Source organism: Anomaloglossus baeobatrachus, chromosome 1 (assembly GCF_048569485.1).
Source record: "Anomaloglossus baeobatrachus isolate aAnoBae1 chromosome 1, aAnoBae1.hap1, whole genome shotgun sequence".
NCBI lineage: Eukaryota > Metazoa > Chordata > Amphibia > Anura > Aromobatidae > Anomaloglossus > Anomaloglossus baeobatrachus.
Genome location: NC_134353.1, coordinates 304,804,208 through 304,822,382, shown reverse-complemented (window position 1 = coordinate 304,822,382; position 18,175 = coordinate 304,804,208). Strand labels below are relative to the sequence as shown.

General features: G+C 48.2%; 1 protein-coding gene across 2 annotated transcripts in view; it reads left to right on the top strand.

Moving 5' to 3' along the window:
• The window catches only part of GRID2 (glutamate ionotropic receptor delta type subunit 2), a 1,893,008-nt gene that overhangs the window by 14,854 nt on the left and 1,859,979 nt on the right, over positions 1-18,175 (top strand). The gene's annotated exons all lie outside the window — the stretch shown is intronic.

The window sequence follows — 18,175 nt, the reverse complement described above, 5'->3', positions numbered from 1 at the left end:
GTGCGCTCTGCACTGCAGCTTAAAAAAGGTCCGCTTCAGAGTGCAGCTGAAAAGCTGCATTCTGAAGCGCCTCACAATGTCTGTCATTCACTAATCTCTGTCAGTCGGTCACTATCTCTGTCCCTCACTCTCTGTCCATGTCAGTCTATCCCCCTCTCTCATATACTCACCGATCTCCGATCCCCGACGCTGCACGGCATTCACACTGCTCCGGCGGCTTTTACTGTTTTGAAAAAGCTGGCCGCCCATTAAACAATCTCGTATTCCCTGCTATCCCCGCCCACCGGTGCCTATGATTGGTTACAGTGAGACACGCCCCCACGCTGAGTGACAGGTGTCTCACTGCACCCAATCACAGCAGCCGGTGGGCGTGTCTATACTGTGTAGTGAAATAAATAATTAAATAATTTAAAAAAATGGCGTGCGGTCCCCCCAATTTTAAAACCAGCCAGATAAAGCCATACGGCTGAAGGCTGGTATTCTCAGGATGGGGAGCTCCACGGTATGGGGAGCCCCCCAGCCTAACAATATCAGCCAACAGCCGCCCAGAATTGCCGCATACATTAGATGCAACAGTTCTGGGACTGTACCCGGCTCTTCCCGATTTGCCCTGGTGCGTTGGCAAATCGGGGTAATAAGGAGTTATTGGCAGCCCATAGCTGCCAATAAGTCCTAGATTAATCATGTCAGGCGTCTATGAGACACCTTCCATGATTAATCTGTAAATTACAGTAATTAAACACACACAGCTGAAAAAATCATTTATTAGAAATAAAAAACACAAACATATACACTGGTTCACCACTTTAATCAGCCCCAAAAAGCCCTCCATGTCCGGCGGAATCCAGGATGCTCCAGCGTCGCTTCCAGCGCTGCTGCATGGAGGGGACAGGAGCTGCAGAATACACAGCCGCTCCGGTCAGCTTCACACAGCAACTGAAGACAGCCGCGCGATCAGCTGAGCTGTCACTGAGGTTACCCGCTGTCACTGGATCCAGCGGTGGCCGCGGGTAACCTCAGTGACAGCTCAGCTGATCGCGCTACTCACCTCAGTTGCTGCGTGGAGGTGACCGGAGCGGCGGTGAGTAGCGCGATCAGCTGAGCTGTCACTGAGGTTACCCGCGGCCACCGCTGCATCCACCGCTGGATCCAGTGACAGCGGGTAACCTCAGTGACAGCTCAGCTGATCGCGCGGTTGTCTTCAGTTGCTGTGTGAAGCTGACCGGAGCGGCGGTGTATTCTGCAGCTCCGGTCAACTCCATGCAGCAGCACTGGAAGCGACGCTGGACCATCCTGGATTCCGCCGGACATGGAGGGCTTTTTGGGGCTGATTAAAGTGGTGAACCAGGGTATATATTTGTGTTTTTTATTTCTAATAAAGGATTTTTTCGGGTGTGTGTTTATTTACTGTGATTTACAGATTAATCATGGAAGGTGTCTCATAGACGCCTGACATGATTAATCTAGGATTTATTGGCAGCTATGGGCTGCCAATAACTCCTTATTACCCCGATTTGCCAATGCACCAGGGCAAATTGGGAAGAGCCGGGTACAGTCCCAGAACTGTCGCATCTAATGTATGTGGCAATTCTGGGCGGCTGTTGGCTTATATTGTTAGGCTGGGGGGCTCCCCATAACGTGGAGCTCCCCATCCTGAGAATACCAGCCTTCAGCCGTATGGCTTTTTCTGGCTGGTTTTAAAATTGGGGGGGACCGCACGCCGTTTTTTTTAATTATTTAATTATTTATTTCACTACACAGTATAGACACGCCCACCGGCTGCTGTGATTGGGTGCAGTGTAACACCTGTCACTCAGCGTGGGGGCGTGTCTCACTGTAACCAATCATAGGCGCCGGTGGGTGGGGAAAGCAGGGAATATGAGATTGTTTAATGGGCGGCCAGCTTTTTCAAAATAGTAAAAGCTGCTGGAGCAGTGTGAATGCAGTGCAGCGCCGGGGATCGGGTATCGGTGAGTATATGAGAGAGGGCTGCTCAATTCAGTTACTCAGGAGTTTAGCGGTCACCGGTGGATCCTTCACAGGTGACCGCTAATGAGGGCGTGACACAGACAGAGCCGCAGCATGACAATGAAGTCGGGTGAGGTTCACCCGAGTTCATTCTGACAGTGCGGCTCTGTCTGTGTCTGCTGTCAACTACCATTCACCGCTGCTACATGGCTGTCTGTGTCTGCTGTCAGCGACCATGTAGCAGAGCTGAATGGCAGATGACATAGTAAAAACGCATCTCTACACATTACACACGCTTGGCAAGTCAATAAATAAAAAAAAAAAAGGTGCCCAATGCATACATCACAGAACACATGATCTAAAGGATCGCACATAAAATTGATCAATTTAACATAGACTACTAATGCTCGTGTGACAGCCAATGAACGACCTACGTGCAATCTCATAAGATCCCGTATGCTACCTGGGCGTGTCACATCGCAAATGCGATTGTACAACTAATTGCAACGTGTAAAGCAGGCTTTAAATACACCCTCAATTTCCTCCCACATTTTGGGAAAAAAGGTGCATCTTATAGTGTGAAAAATATGGTATTTGTAAATCTGAAGCCCTTATTTCTCCAGCTCTATTTCCACCATGTGCTGCCTTCTCCTGCTTGACTGATGGCTTCTTTGCTAAAGTTGCAAGGCATAGAGGTTGTGAGTTAACTAGGGGGAGGCAGCACTGTGTGGGGAATAGAGCTGAAGTATCTAAAGCTGGGTTTACACACTGCAACATCTCAAACGACATCGCTGTAACGTCACCGGTTTTGTGACGCAATAGCGATGTTGTTTGCGATGTTGCAGTGTGTGAAACCTATCCGCGACCCGGCCCCTGCTGTGAAGTTGTAATCGTTACAAATCGTTCAGGACCATTCCTAGGTCCTTTGTTTCCCGCTGTGCAGCAAGCATCGCTGGAAAGTTTCAGTGTTTGAAAGACTTTGCAGCGACTTTGTTAGCAACTTCCCTTTCAAAAGGCTGCTTATCAACGTCCCCAACAACCAGCTAGGTCACTCTGCAGGTCCGGATCGCTGTTGCGTTGTTGGCCAGGTTTGCCTGTTTGACTGCTCACCAGCAACTTAGCAGAGACTTAGGGAGGTCGCTGTTACGTCACAAAACCGGTGACGTTACAGCGATGTCCTTTGCGATGTTGCAGTGTGTAAACCCAGCTAAAGGCTTCAGATGTGCAATACTTTTCAGCCTCATTTACATATCAAATCAAACACTACTTATCACTAACAGAGGAATGGACTGGCCATGTTAATCAATTGCTGGAGTAGTCTTTGAAAAAGTTACGGTGGTGAAAAAAAAAATATTTATTCAGCCACTAATTGTGCAAGTTCTCCCACTTAAAAAGATGAGAGAGGCCTGTAATGGGCATCATAGGTAGACCAGAACAATGAGATTCAATATGAGAAAACAAATCCAGAAAATCACCTTCTCTGATTTGGCAAGATTTTTGTTTGCAAATTATGGTGGAAAATAAGTAGTCACTAGTGATGAGCGAGCATGCTTGTAACTACTCGGTACTCGCACGAGTATCGCTGTACTCGGGCTGCTCGGCGGGGACCGAGTAATCTCGCGATACTCGTGCTGTACTCGTGGTCTTCATTTCTGCATGTTGGCGCTCTTTTGAGAGCCAGCCCTCATGCAGGGATTGGCTGGCAGACCACTGCAATGCCACAGCCCTGTTAGTTGTGGAATTGCAGTGATTGGCCGGCCTGCACAGCGTGACCGAGCCTTTATATCGGCCGGCGCGCTGTGCTCTGCTCACAGCTATCCAGACAGTCAGTGCAGGGAGAGTGTCGCTGATTCAGGGAAAGCTTTGCGGCCCTTTATAGTTAGTTCCGGAGCAGGGCTGCAAACAGTGTGACCAGAAGTCCTTCTCAGGACTATTCTAGTTGTATACAGGCAGGCAGGGTATAGCCAGGTCGGAGTACAGTAGCAGAGTCCTTCTCAGGACTATTGTTGCTATATACAGGCAGGGTATAGCCAGGTCGGAATAAAGGCTATTGACCAGAAGAGTCCTTGTCAGGACTATTGTAGCAGTATACAGGCAGGCAGGCAGGCAGGCAGGGTAGTGGTGACCGTATACCAGCCTTCATCATATCTGGGGCTGGTGTACACAGTGTAAAACAGTCCAGATAGTGTCAGACTTCTCAGTAATTGTCGCTCCTAAAAACCAGTTAGGTTCTTATTGCGTCCGTGCTTGCATTTAAAAACAGCACGTGTGTGGCAGTCGGTGGCAGGGTACAGGTGCGCGTTTTGCACAAACTATTATATAACGCACAAGTCTAGTGTATAATACACGTCAGTCAGCAGTGTCTGATAGTGTCAGACTTCTCAGTAATTGTCGCTCCTAAAAACCAGTTAGGTTCTTATTGCGTCCGTGCTTGCATTTAAAAACAGCACGTGTGTGGCAGTCGGTGGCAGCGTACAGGTGCGCGTTTTGCACAAACTATTATATAACGCACAAGTCTAGTGTATAATACACGTCAGTCAGCAGTGTCTGATAGTGTCAGACTTCTCAGTAATTGTCGCTCCTAAAAACCAGTTAGGTTCTTATTGCGTCTGTGCTTGCATTTAAAAACAGCACGTGTGTGGCAGTCGGTGGCAGGGTACAGGTGCGCGTTTTGCACAAACTATTATATAACGCACAAGTCTAGTGTATAATACACGTCAGTCAGCAGTGTCTGATAGTGTCAGACTTCTCAGTAATTGTCGCTCCTAAAAACCAGTTAGGTTCTTATTGCGTCCGTGCTTGCATTTAAAAACAGCACGTGTGTGGCAGTCGGTGGCAGCGTACAGGTGCGCGTTTTGCACAAACTATTATATAACGCACAAGTCTAGTGTATAATACACGTCAGTCAGCAGTGTCTGATAGTGTCAGACTTCTCAGTAATTGTCGCTCCTAAAAACCAGTTAGGTTCTTATTGCGTCCGTGCTTGCATTTAAAAACAGCACGTGTGTGGCAGTCGGTGGCAGCGTACAGGTGCGCGTTTTGCACAAACTATTATATAACGCACAAGTCTAGTGTATAATACACGTCAGTCAGCAGTGTCTGATAGTGTCAGACTTCTCAGTAATTGTCGCTCCTAAAAACCAGTTAGGTTCTTATTGCGTCCGTGCTTGCATTTAAAAACAGCACGTGTGTGGCAGTCGGTGGCAGGGTACAGGTGCGCGTTTTGCACAAACTATTATATAACGCACAAGACTAGTGTATAATACACGTCAGTCAGCAGTGTCTGATAGTGTCAGACTTCTCAGTAATTGTCGCTCCTAAAAACCAGTTAGGTTCTTATTGCGTCCGTGCTTGCATTTAAAAACAGCACGTGTGTGGCAGTCGGTGGCAGGGTACAGGTGCGCGTTTTGCACAAACTATTATATAACGCACAAGTCTAGTGTATAATACACGTCAGTCAGCAGTGTCTGATAGTGTCAGACTTCTCAGTAATTGTCGCTCCTAAAAACCAGTTAGGTTCTTATTGCGTCCGTGCTTGCATTTAAAAACAGCACGTGTGTGGCAGTCGGTGGCAGCGTACAGGTGCGCGTTTTGCACAAACTATTATATAACGCACAAGTCTAGTGTATAATACACGTCAGTCAGCAGTGTCTGATAGTGTCAGACTTCTCAGTAATTGTCGCTCCTAAAAACCAGTTAGGTTCTTATTGCGTCCGTGCTTGCATTTAAAAACAGCACGTGTGTGGCAGTCGGTGGCAGGGTACAGGTGCGCGTTTTGCACAAACTATTATATAACGCACAAGTCAAGTGTATAATACACGTCAGTCAGCAGTGTCTGATAGTGTCAGACTTCTCAGTAATTGTCGCTCCTAAAAACCAGTTAGGTTCTTATTGCGTCCGTGCTTGCATTTAAAAACAGCACGTGTGTGGCAGTCGGTGGCAGGGTACAGGTGCGCGTTTTGCACAAACTATTATATAACGCACAAGTCAAGTGTATAATACACGTCAGTCAGCAGTGTCTGATAGTGTCAGACTTCTCAGTAATTGTCGCTCCTAAAAACCAGTTAGGTTCTTATGGCGTCCGTGCTTGCATTTAAAAACAGCACGTGTGTGGCAGTCGGTGGCAGGGTACAGGTGCGCGTTTTGCACAAACTATTATATAACGCACAAGTCTAGTGTATAATACACGTCAGTCAGCAGTGTCTGATAGTGTCAGACTTCTCAGTAATTGTCGCTCCTAAAAACCAGTTAGGTTCTTATTGCGTCCGTGCTTGCATTTAAAAACAGCACGTGTGTGGCAGTCGGTGGCAGCGTACAGGTGCGCGTTTTGCACAAACTATTATATAACGCACAAGTCTAGTGTCTAATACACGTCAGTCAGCAGTGTCTGATAGTGTCAGACTTCTCAGTAATTGTCGCTCCTAAAAACCAGTTAGGTTCTTATTGCGTCCGTGCTTGCATTTAAAAACAGCACGTGTGTGGCAGTCGGTGGCAGGGTACAGGTGCGCGTTTTGCACAAACTATCATATAACGCACAAGTCTAGTGTATAATACACGTCAGTCAGCAGTGTCTGATAGTGTCAGACTTCTCAGTAATTGTCGCTCCTAAAAACCAGTTAGGTTCTTATTGCGTCCGTGCTTGCATTTAAAAACAGCACGTGTGTGGCAGTCGGTGGCAGCGTACAGGTGCGCGTTTTGCACAAACTATTATATAACGCACAAGTCTAGTGTATAATACACGTCAGTCAGCAGTGTCTGATAGTGTCAGACTTCTCAGTAATTGTCGCTCCTAAAAACCAGTTAGGTTCTTATTGCGTCCGTGCTTGCATTTAAAAACAGCACGTGTGTGGCAGTCGGTGGCAGGGTACAGGTGCGCGTTTTGCACAAACTATTATATAACGCACAAGTCAAGTGTATAATACACGTCAGTCAGCAGTGTCTGATAGTGTCAGACTTCTCAGTAATTGTCGCTCCTAAAAACCAGTTAGGTTCTTATGGCGTCCGTGCTTGCATTTAAAAACAGCACGTGTGTGGCAGTCGGTGGCAGGGTACAGGTGCGCGTTTTGCACAAACTATTATATAACGCACAAGTCTAGTGTATAATACACGTCAGTCAGCAGTGTCTGATAGTGTCAGACTTCTCAGTAATTGTCGCTCCTAAAAACCAGTTAGGTTCTTATTGCGTCCGTGCTTGCATTTAAAAACAGCACGTGTGTGGCAGTCGGTGGCAGCGTACAGGTGCGCGTTTTGCACAAACTATTATATAACGCACAAGTCTAGTGTATAATACACGTCAGTCAGCAGTGTCTGATAGTGTCAGACTTCTCAGTAATTGTCGCTCCTAAAAACCAGTTAGGTTCTTATTGCGTCCGTGCTTGCATTTAAAAACAGCACGTGTGTGGCAGTCGGTGGCAGGGTACAGGTGCGCGTTTTGCACAAACTATTATATAACGCACAAGTCAAGTGTATAATACACGTCAGTCAGCAGTGTCTGATAGTGTCAGACTTCTCAGTAATTGTCGCTCCTAAAAACCAGTTAGGTTCTTATTGCGTCCGTGCTTGCATTTAAAAACAGCACGTGTGTGGCAGTCGGTGGCAGCATACAGGTGCGCGTTTTGCACAAACTATTATATAACGCACAAGTCTAGTGTATAATACACGTCAGTCAGCAGTGTCTGATAGTGTCAGACTTCTCAGTAATTGTCGCTCCTAAAAACCAGTTAGGTTCTTATTGCGTCCGTGCTTGCATTTAAAAACAGCACGTGTGTGGCAGTCGGTGGCAGGGTACAGGTGCGCGTTTTGCACAAACTATTATATAATGCACAAGTCTAGTGTATAATACACGTCAGTCAGCAGTGTCTGATAGTGTCAGACTTCTCAGTAATTGTCGCTCCTAAAAACCAGTTAGGTTCTTATTGCGTCCGTGCTTGCATTTAAAAACAGCATGTGTGTGGCAGTCGGTGGCAGCGTCAGGCTCCATATTGTCTCTGGATAGAGACGTGCATGATGGCCTGTAAACATGAAGTGCCCATTGTAAGGAAGTGGGTCTATTGTAGTATAGCCCTTAGGCAGGGCAGCCAAAAATTGGGAGGCTCCACATTGTCCCTGGATAGAGACGTGCATGATGGCCTGTAAACATGAAGTTCCCATTGTAAGGAAGTGGGTCTATTGTAGTATAGCCCTTAGGCAGGGCAGCCAAAAATTGGGAGGCTCCACATTGTCCCTGGATAGAGATGTGCATGAGGGCCTCAAAACATTGTTCCCATTGCAAAGGAGCGGGTCTCCTGTCGTTGTAATGCCCATTCAGAAAGAATGGGCGAAAAAATTTACCACTGGGGGTATACCTGAAACAACGGCTTAACTATTGTAACGGTCACCATGATGGCGCATGAGGAGAAGGAGGAGCAGTCCAGCGATTAGCCAAAGTCCAGAAGTGTGTTACCATGGGTGAGTGGAGGTACATGGCAAATTCCCGTTACAAACTTTAAATTCCGCTGTAATTTGCTGTTGGTGTGTGTGGTGAAGTCTGGCCAAATCCAACCCTTGTTCATCTTGATCAGAGTCAGCCTGTCAGCATTTACAGTTGACAGGCGGGTGCGTTTATCTGTAATGATTCCACCTGCGGCACTAAAAACACGCTCTGACAAAACGCTAGCGGCAGGGCAGGCCAGGACTTCCAAGGCGTAGAGAGCCAATTCATGCCACGTGTCCAGCTTGGATAGACATTAATTGTAAGGCACAGAGGAATGTCGGAGTACAGTTGTTTGATCTGCAAGGTACTCCTTGAGCATCTGGGCAAACTTAGGATTTCTTGTGGCACTACCCCTCACCTCAGGGGCTGTGGTATGTGAGGGGCTGAGAAAACTGTCCCACATCTTAAAGACTGTTCCCCTACCTCTGGCGGATTGGACTTGTGCCCCTCTTGGCTGTACGCCTTGGTTGTCCACTGAGTCCTGACCTATGCCGCTAGCGTTTTGTGAGGGGAATGCTTTGCCTACTTCCGTGACTATGGCCTTCTGGAACTGCTGCATTTTGCCTGACCTCTCCGCCTCGGGAATAAGAGACATAAAGTTCTCCTTTTAGCGTGGGTCTAACAGTGTTACCAACCAGTAATTATTGTCGGCCAAGATGTTCTTAACGCGAGGGTCACGAGACAGGCAGCTTACCATAAAGTCAGCCATGTGTGCCAGACTCTTAACAGCCATCACTTCAGTATCCTGACCAACACGATGACTGAACATGCTGTCCTTCTCCTCCTCCTCATCATCTACCCTGTCCTCTGGCCAGCCACGCTGAACCGAGGATATGACTGCATGTCATATCCTCAATTTGGCCAGAGAGTTGCTCCATGTCTTCATCCTCCTCCTCGTCATAGTCCTCCACTGCACGTTGTGATGAGACGAGGCTGGGCTGTGTGTTATCATCACCCACACCCACTACTGTTTCTTGCTCAAACTCATCGCGCTCCGCCTGCAATGCATCATGGTTGTTTTTTGAGCAGAGACCATTTTAGAAGGCAGAGAAGCGGTAAGGTGACGCTAATAATGTCGTCATCGCCGCTCACCATCTTGGTGGAGTCCTCAAAGTTTTGGCGGATGGTGCATAGGTCGGACATCCATCTCCACTCCTCAGGTGTTATGTGTGGAGTTTGACCCATTTTCCGACGGCTTAGGTGATGCAGGTACTCAACAACTGCCCTCTTCTGCTCACATATCCTGACCAACTTGTGCAGAGTTGAATTCCAACGCGTGGGGACATCACACACCAGTCTGTGTGCCGGAAGATGCAAACGGCGTCTTAAGCCGGCAAGACTTTCGAAAATGTGCAGACAGGCGGCGAACTTTTACCAGCAGATCAGACAGCTCTGAGTATGACTTTAGAAACCGCTGAACCACGAGGTTGAGCACATGGGCCACGCATGGAACATGTGTCAGCTGGCCTCGCCTCAAAGCCGCCACCAGGTTCCGGCCATTGTCACACACGACCTTTCCTGGCTTTAGGTTCAGAGTTGTGAGCCAGTGATCTGCCTGCTGTTTCAGAGCTGTCCACACCTCTTCTGCATTGTGGGGTTTGTCACCTATGCAGATTAGCTTCAGCACTGCCTGTTGCCGCTTCGCCGAGGCAGTGCTGCAGTGCTTCTGTGTCGCCCTGGACAAGCCAGGGGCCACAGAGCACAACACTTAAACACCCCACACTCCCTGCAGGCATATCATAGTCAAAACACAAAATCCTTGTTGCCTTCCCCAGGGGCTGTTGTCCACACCAGGGTGTGGAGCCAGGCGGTTGGTCTCCACCCACCGAGGAGGAGGGAAAACACAGGCAGTGAGAGTTAAGCTAAGGAAGTGGAAGGAGGAAAGTAAAAGAGAGGAGAAAAGTGACAGCAAAGAGCCTGAAGTTGGTCCGGGTGTGTGGCCCGGACAGGACAGCAAGGTTGGCAGGATGTGGTGACCGTCTGCAGTGGAAGCCGATTGGAGTCTGCCGTAAGGACCGTGGACGGGTGGTGACCCAGCCGTACCGGACCGGTATACAAAGAGAAGACAGCACCATTGGCAGAGGACTTTCGGATCCCGGCAAGGCTTGGTGTCGCCGTGAATTTGCCAAATCCGTTAGTGAAGGGAACCTCAGGGTTTCCAAACAGCCAAGTCCAGATAGAAGGCAACCGTACAACCGTGAAGGGGAGACACCGCCACCGCCAAGGGCAACCGTCTCCCAGGGCCAGCGCCTGTGGGCAAAAGGGGCTCCTCCGGCCCATATCCAGGTCGGGGAGCGGGTTACCGTTGGGAAACCATCACTACCAACACTTAACTTAGGTGCAGGGAGAGACAGTCATCACTAACCTGCAGGGAGGAACAACCGCAGCCGTCCGAGTGACCCGTCCATCCAGCCACTTGTTTTACCGTGAACTGTGTCATCATCATTGGGCTGAGTGAGTACCTCCGTGCCGTGCGGCACAGCGCTGCCCCTGCGACCCTGCACCTCATCAGGCCCCGCAAACCGCCTGTCATCCATCTCTACCCCATCACCAGGCCCCGGGACAACCAACCCCCCTACCCACGGAGGGGAGAAATAACAACAAAGCTGCTCCCTTTCACAGGCTCCCGGGATCCCCGTCCAGAGCAGCGGTGGTGTCCACACAATCACCACAACCGTGGGTGGCGTCACGGACAATATCCCCAAAACCCAAACCAACCCTTTTCACTCACGGGCGAGTAGCGCCGCTCGAGTCCCCGGGATCCGGCCATCGCTCGAGCCAACGAGCAGCAGCAGCCGTAGAGCAGCGTCAGCCGGACCCGAGCAGTGGGAGAGCGCACCGTCCCCTCCTCCGCCCGCGACACTTCCAGCTTGGGACTGGTGTGGAGGGTAAAGTGGATGAGGATGCGCAGGAGGAGGAGGAGGCTGAGGAGCATGACATTCCAGAGCTGTAGAGTGTGTGTGAAACCCTGACTGAGGTAGGGCCTGCAAAACTTGGTGTGTGAAGGACGTGTTCCGTCCCTCGCTCAGACTGGGTCCCAGCTTGCACAATATTAACCCAGTGTGACGTCAACGAGATGTAGCGGCCTTGCCCACATGCACTTGTCCACGTGTCTGTGGTTAGGTGGACTTTGGCTGAAACAGCGTTGTTCAGGGCACGTGTGATGTTTTGTGACACGTGGTTATGCAATGCGGGGACGGCACACCGGGAGAAATAGTGGCGGCTGTGGACCGAGTAACGTGGGACAGCTGCCACCATCAGGTCGCGGAATGCTTCTGTCTCAACCAGCCTAAAAGGCAACATTTCCAGCGCAAGCAGTCGCGAAATGTTAGCATTTAGAACTGTGGCATGTGGGGTGTTGGCAGTGTATTTGCGCCTGCGTTCAAAGGTTTGCTGAATGGATAACTGAACGCTGCGCTGGGACAAGGACGTGCTTGATGATGGTGTTCTTTCTGCGTAGGCAACTGCAGGTGCAGGAGTGGAGGAGGCTTGTTCTCAGGCAGCATGGACAGGGGATTGGCTCGCATGCACAACCAGCGAAGACGTAGCAGTGACATCAGCAAGCACTGCTCCTCGACTCTGTTGTACTTCCCACAAAGTCGGGTGCTTGGCTGACATGTGCCTGATCATGCTGGTGGTGGTCAGGCTGCTAGTTTTGGTACCCCTGCTGATGCTGGCATGGCAGGTGTTGCAAATGGCCTTTTTAGAATCATCTGGAGCCAACTTAAAAAACTGCCAGTGTCAGAGTTCCGGGTTTTCCAGTTTTCTTTTGAAAGAGCTTGCCCTTTGTTAACATGGAGTTTTCTGTTCTGTTGCCCTACTTCCTGTCCATCTGTTTAAAAGCCGCCCCTAAAGCTTAGTCCAGTGCCTGAGTATACTGCTGCCTGTGTGCTCCTGCCCTGCTGCTTTTGGTTCCTGATTGTTATTCGGATCCTCTTGGAAAACAACCGACACCGACTCTGGACTTCATCTGGTATCATCTAGCTGTGCCCGGACTCCGTTTGCCGTCTTTGGTCGGCACTTCTGCCCGGTTCCTTCCGTTTAATACCACTCTGGACTCACATCACGTACGGACATTTTTGGACTTACCTATTGCCCTTTTGTGTCCCGGCTGCTGCGCATTTAGGGCTTCTGGGGTGATTGCCAGACAGTCCCTGTATAGGGGTTCGCTCTTGGTGGTCTCCCTGGGGGAGTCCGGTGCGCGGTCCCGGGAATTCCCTTTCGCTCCGTCCCTGGAAGGTATTTCCTGTATTTATGTTCTACTGTGTTTTTGTTCCGTTTATGTACATATTTGCTGGTTGCATATTATAAACGTCTTGCACCAAGAACTCGTCTCTGGTTGTCATTGCCCTAACGCAATCGAAATCCTCAATACATACAATAGTATTACAGCCAGACTCGGGAAGACCTAACATTTGTACAGGCACCTTGTGTCGTGTTGTTCCGGGGAACAGTTGCCTGACGTCTGCCTGGGGCCACCACTCTGCTTCTTACTGCCTGTTGGGATGCTACGCCTCCCTCCCCCTGTGCACTGCTGTCCTCGCTCTGCATATCCTCCTGCCAGGTTGGGTCAGTTACTGGATCATCCACCACGTCGTCTTCCTCTTCCGCACCCTGCTCCTCCTCCTGACTTCCTGACAATTGTGTCTCATCATCGTCCACCCCTTGTTGAGACACGTTGCCAACTTCGTGAGAACGTGGCTGCTCAAATATTTGGGCATCTGTACATACAATCTCGTCATGGCCCACTTCAACAGGAGCTGGCGAGAGGCCAGAATTTGTGAATGGAAACGTGAACGAACAGCTCTTCCGAGTGTCCAAGTGTGGGATCAGTAATGTCCGTGGACGTGTACTCGGCCTGGTGGTAGGAAGGAGGATCAGGTTCTGAAATGTGCGGTGCAGTATCACGGCTACTGACACTTGACCGTGTGGAAGACAGAGTGTTTGTGGTGGTGCCAATCTGACTGGAAGCATTATCCGCTATCCAACTAACAACCTGTTGACACTGGTCTTGGTTCAAGAGCGGTGTACTGCTGCGGTCCCCAAGAATTTGGGACAGGACGTGCGAGCGACTAGATGTGGCCCTTTGTTGTGGCGAAATTAGAGCTTGCACACAACCTCGGTCTCTGCCTGCACCATCATCACGTCCACTTCCTTGTTCGTTGACAACGCCCTTGCGCATTTTGCAATGCTGTGCTGATGTGTATTCACTAGACTTGTGCGTTATATCCAAGTTTTTGCAAAACTCACACAAATGCAGCGGAAAGCTGCCACCAACAGGCACACACGTGCGGTTTTTAAATGCAAGCACGGAGGCACTAAGAACCTAACAGGTCTCTATCCAGGGACAACATGGAGCCTCCCAATTTTTGGCTGCCCTGCCTAAGGGCTATACTACAAAAGACCCACTTCCTTACAATGGGCACTTCAGGTTTACAGGCCATCATGCACGTCTCTATCCAGGGACAATGTGGAGCCTCCCAATTTTTGGCTGCCCTGCCTAAGGGCTATACTATAATACACCCACTTCCTGACAATGGGCACTTCAGGTTTACAGGCCCTCATGCACGTCTCTATCCAGGGACAATGTGGAGCCTCCCAATTTTTGGCTGCCCTGCCTAAGGGCTATACTATAATACACCCACTTCCTGACAATGGGCACTTCAGGTTTACAGGCCCTCATGCACGTCTCTATCCAGGGACAATGTGGAGCCTCCCAATTTTTGGCTGCCCTGCCTAAGGGCTATACTATAATACACCCACTTCCTGACAATGGGCACTTCAGGTTTACAGGCCCTCATGCACGTCTCTATCCAGGGACAACGTGGAGCCTCCCAATTTTTGGCTGCCCTGCCTAAGGGCTATACTACAATAGACCCACTTCCTTCCAATGGGCACTTCAGGTTTACAGGCCCTCATGCACGTCTCTATCCAGGGACAATGTGGAGCCTCCCAATTTTTGGCTGCCCTGCCTAAGGGCTATACTATAATAGACCCACTTCCTTACAATGGGCACTTCAGGTTTACAGGCCCTCATGCACGTCTCTATCCAGGGACAACGTGGAGCCTCCCAATTTTTGGCTGCCCTGCCTAAGGGCTATACTACAATAGACCCACTTCCTGACAATGGGCACTTCAGGTTTACAGGCCCTCATGCACGTCTCTATCCAGGGACAATGTGGAGCCTCCCAATTTTTGGCTGCCCTGCCTAAGGGCTATACTATAATAGACCCACTTCCTTACAATGGGCACTTCAGGTTTATAGGCCCTCATGCACGTCTCTATCCAGGGACAACGTGGAGCCTCCCAATTTTTGGCTGCCCTGCCTAAGGGCTATACTACAATAGACCCACTTCCTTACAATGGGCACTTCAGGTTTACAGGCCATCATGCACGTCTCTATCCAGGGACAATGTGGAGCCTCCCAATTTTTGGCTGCCCTGCCTAAGGGCTATACTATAATACACCCACTTCCTGACAATGGGCACTTCAGTTTTACAGGCCCTCATGCACGTCTCTATCCAGGGACAACGTGGAGCCTCCCAATTTTTGGCTGCCCTGCCTAAGGGCTATACTATAATACACCCACTTCCTGACAATGGGCACTTCAGGTTTACAGGCCATCATGCACGTCTCTATCCAGGGACAATGTGGAGCCTCCCAATTTTTGGCTGCCCTGCCTAAGGGCTATACTATAATACACCCACTTCCTGACAATGGGCACTTCAGGTTTACAGGCCATCATGCACGTCTCTATCCAGGGACAATGTGGAGCCTCCCAATTTTTGGCTGCCCTGCCAAAGGGCTATACTATAATACACCCACTTCCTGACAATGGACACTTCAGGTTTACAGGCCCTCATGCACGTCTGTATGCAGGGGCATTGTTGAACCTCACAATTTTGGACTGCCCTGGCAAAGGAAAATACTACAAAGACTCACTTCCTCAAAATGGGCACATTAGACTCAAGAGGCCTTCATGTACGTCTCTTCTCAGGGACATCGTAGTGCCACACAATGTTTTCACATAAAATCTTTCATGTATTAATCTCAAAAAGTAACATACACCAGCTCTATCTCACTATTGGGTATGTGCCCTTAACATTTCTGCCATGAAAAATCATTTTGGGGTCATTTTGGAAGGTTTTCTGGTGAGTCCGTAAAAATGGCGTGAAACGCGGACAAAATTGTTCACAGCTGTGACTTTTGAGTGATAAATGCTTCAAGGGGTCTTCCCCATGCTGTTGCCATGTCATTTGAGCACTCTTCTGAGACTTTTGTGACATTTTTAGGGTTTCTACATGCTGCCGGGGGGTCATTTCACAAAAATACTCGGGTCTCCCATAGGATAACATTGGGCTCGTTGCTCGGCCCGAGTACACGAGTATCTTGGGAGGCTCGGCCCGAGCTTCGAGCACCCGAGCTTTTTAGTACTCGCTCATCACTAGTAGTCACCTAAAAACTTGCAAGATTTCTGTATCTCACAGAACTGTAACTTCTTCTCTAGGAGGCTCCTCTGTCCTCCACCCATTAACTGTAGTAATGGCACCTGTTTGAACTTGTTATGAGTATAAAAGACACCTGCCCACAACCTCAAACAATCACACTCCAAACTCCACTATGGTGAGGACCAAAGGGCTGTCGAAGGATATCAGAAACACCATTGATAATCTCCCTCGACCTGGGGCTTCACGCATGATCTCACCCAATGAGGTCAAAATGAACACAAGAACAATGAGCAAATATCCCAGAACCACACGGGGGACCTAGTGAATGCCCTGCATAGAGCTGTGACATCCATAACAAAGGCTACCATCTGTAATACATTACGCCGTCAAGGTCTCAGATCCTGCAGTGCCAGACGTGTTCCCCTGCTTAAGCCAGTACATGTCCAGGCCCGCCTGAAGTTTCAGATCATTTGGATTATCCAGAAGAATATTGGAAGAATGTCATATGGTCTGATGAAATCAAAGTTGAACTGTTTGATAGAAACATAACTCGTCATGTTTGGAGGAGACAGAATGCTGAGTTGCATCCAAAGAACACCATACCCACTATGAAGTATGGGGGTGGTGTGGTATCCTACAAAGTGGCCATCCCTATGGGATACCAGAAATATAGATATTTCACACAAATGTAATTTTCTATGCATATTGTGTACTGTTGGATATTGTGAAAACCTGCTCATGGGCAGCACTAAGAGGGTGAAATTTCCTCTGTGCAGTAAGCCAATGACTTCAGTGGTAGGGGTCCCATGCAAGGGGAGGAGTTAATTCTGACTACGCGTGGAAGGATAGGGTTGGTTGGAAGACGACAGTTGTGTGGAAAAAGAGAGAGTTGACATCCTCCATTTTGTGAGGATTTTCTAACAGATCTGGAAAAGAAAAGCTTCCGCTCAGAGGTCTGCCTGTCTGGTGTGGTTGAATCTACAACAGAATGGGTGGAAAACACTAACTAGCTGTCACCTGTAAAAAGTTATTTATATCACCAGTAAAGAGACTGTTCATCACCGAAGCAGAGTTGTTTTATGATTAAAGATTAACAACCACAATAACAACTATTACCACCATCAGACTCAACCGTGTCCCAAACGAGGTTACCATAACTGCAACATCATGCTTTGGGCCTGTTTCTCTGACAAGAAACCAGGATGACTGAACTGTGTACATGAAAGAATGAATGGGGCCATGCATCATGAGATTTTGAGTGCAAACCTCCTTCCATCAGCAAGGGCATTGAAGATGAAACATAGCTGGATCTTTCAGCATGATAATGTTCCCAAGCACATCTCCAGGGTAACAAAGGAGTGGCTTCATAAGAAGCATATGAAGATACTGGAGTGGCCTAGCCAGTCTCCAGATCTCAACCCCAGAAAACCTTTAGAGGGAGTTCAAAGTCTGTGTTGCTCAGCAACAGGCCCAAAACATCACTGCTTTACAGGAGATCTGCATGGGGGAATGGGCCAACATACCACCAACAGTGTGTGGCAACCTTATGAAGACTTATAGAAATCATTTGACCTCTGTTATTGCCAACAAAGGATATATAACAAAATATTGAGATTAACTTTTGTTATTGACCAAATACTTATTTTCCACCATCATTTGAAAAAAAAAAATCTTGCCAAATCAGACAAAGTGATTTTCTGGATCTGTTTTCTCATTTTGTCTCTCATAGTTGTGGTTTACCTATGATGTCAAGTGCAGGCGTCTCTCATCTTTTTAAGAGGGAGAACTTGCACAATTGGTGACTGAATACTTTTTTGTCCCACTGTACATGTGCATATAAATAGTTTGTGGTTTGAACTCCTACTGGTATTGAATTTATAGGATACCTACTGTATATCCTAAAGACGACACTCAAGAGCTAACTATTATTTTATTGAAGAGGAGCTCATTTGCATGTTAGTTTCTTTTGGTATGTATTATATGATATACTGAACATTATGTATATCCTATTTTATTTATATTATTGAACTCCCTTTTGACAAATAGGGGACTGTTTGGTTTGTAGTATTGCACTCAATTAGAAATCTCATATTTTATGAAGTCTGTCATAGAGACGTTATTTGTTTAAATTAAAAAATAAATGAGTGGAGTTGGAACAATTATATATTGTAACATTATTGTGTTAAAGTTCATACCTAGAGTTGCATAGAGATTATGTTCCTATATAACTTAATGCCTCTTTATACGCTTTTTCCTTTGAAATATTCCATATTTTGTATTTTTATAT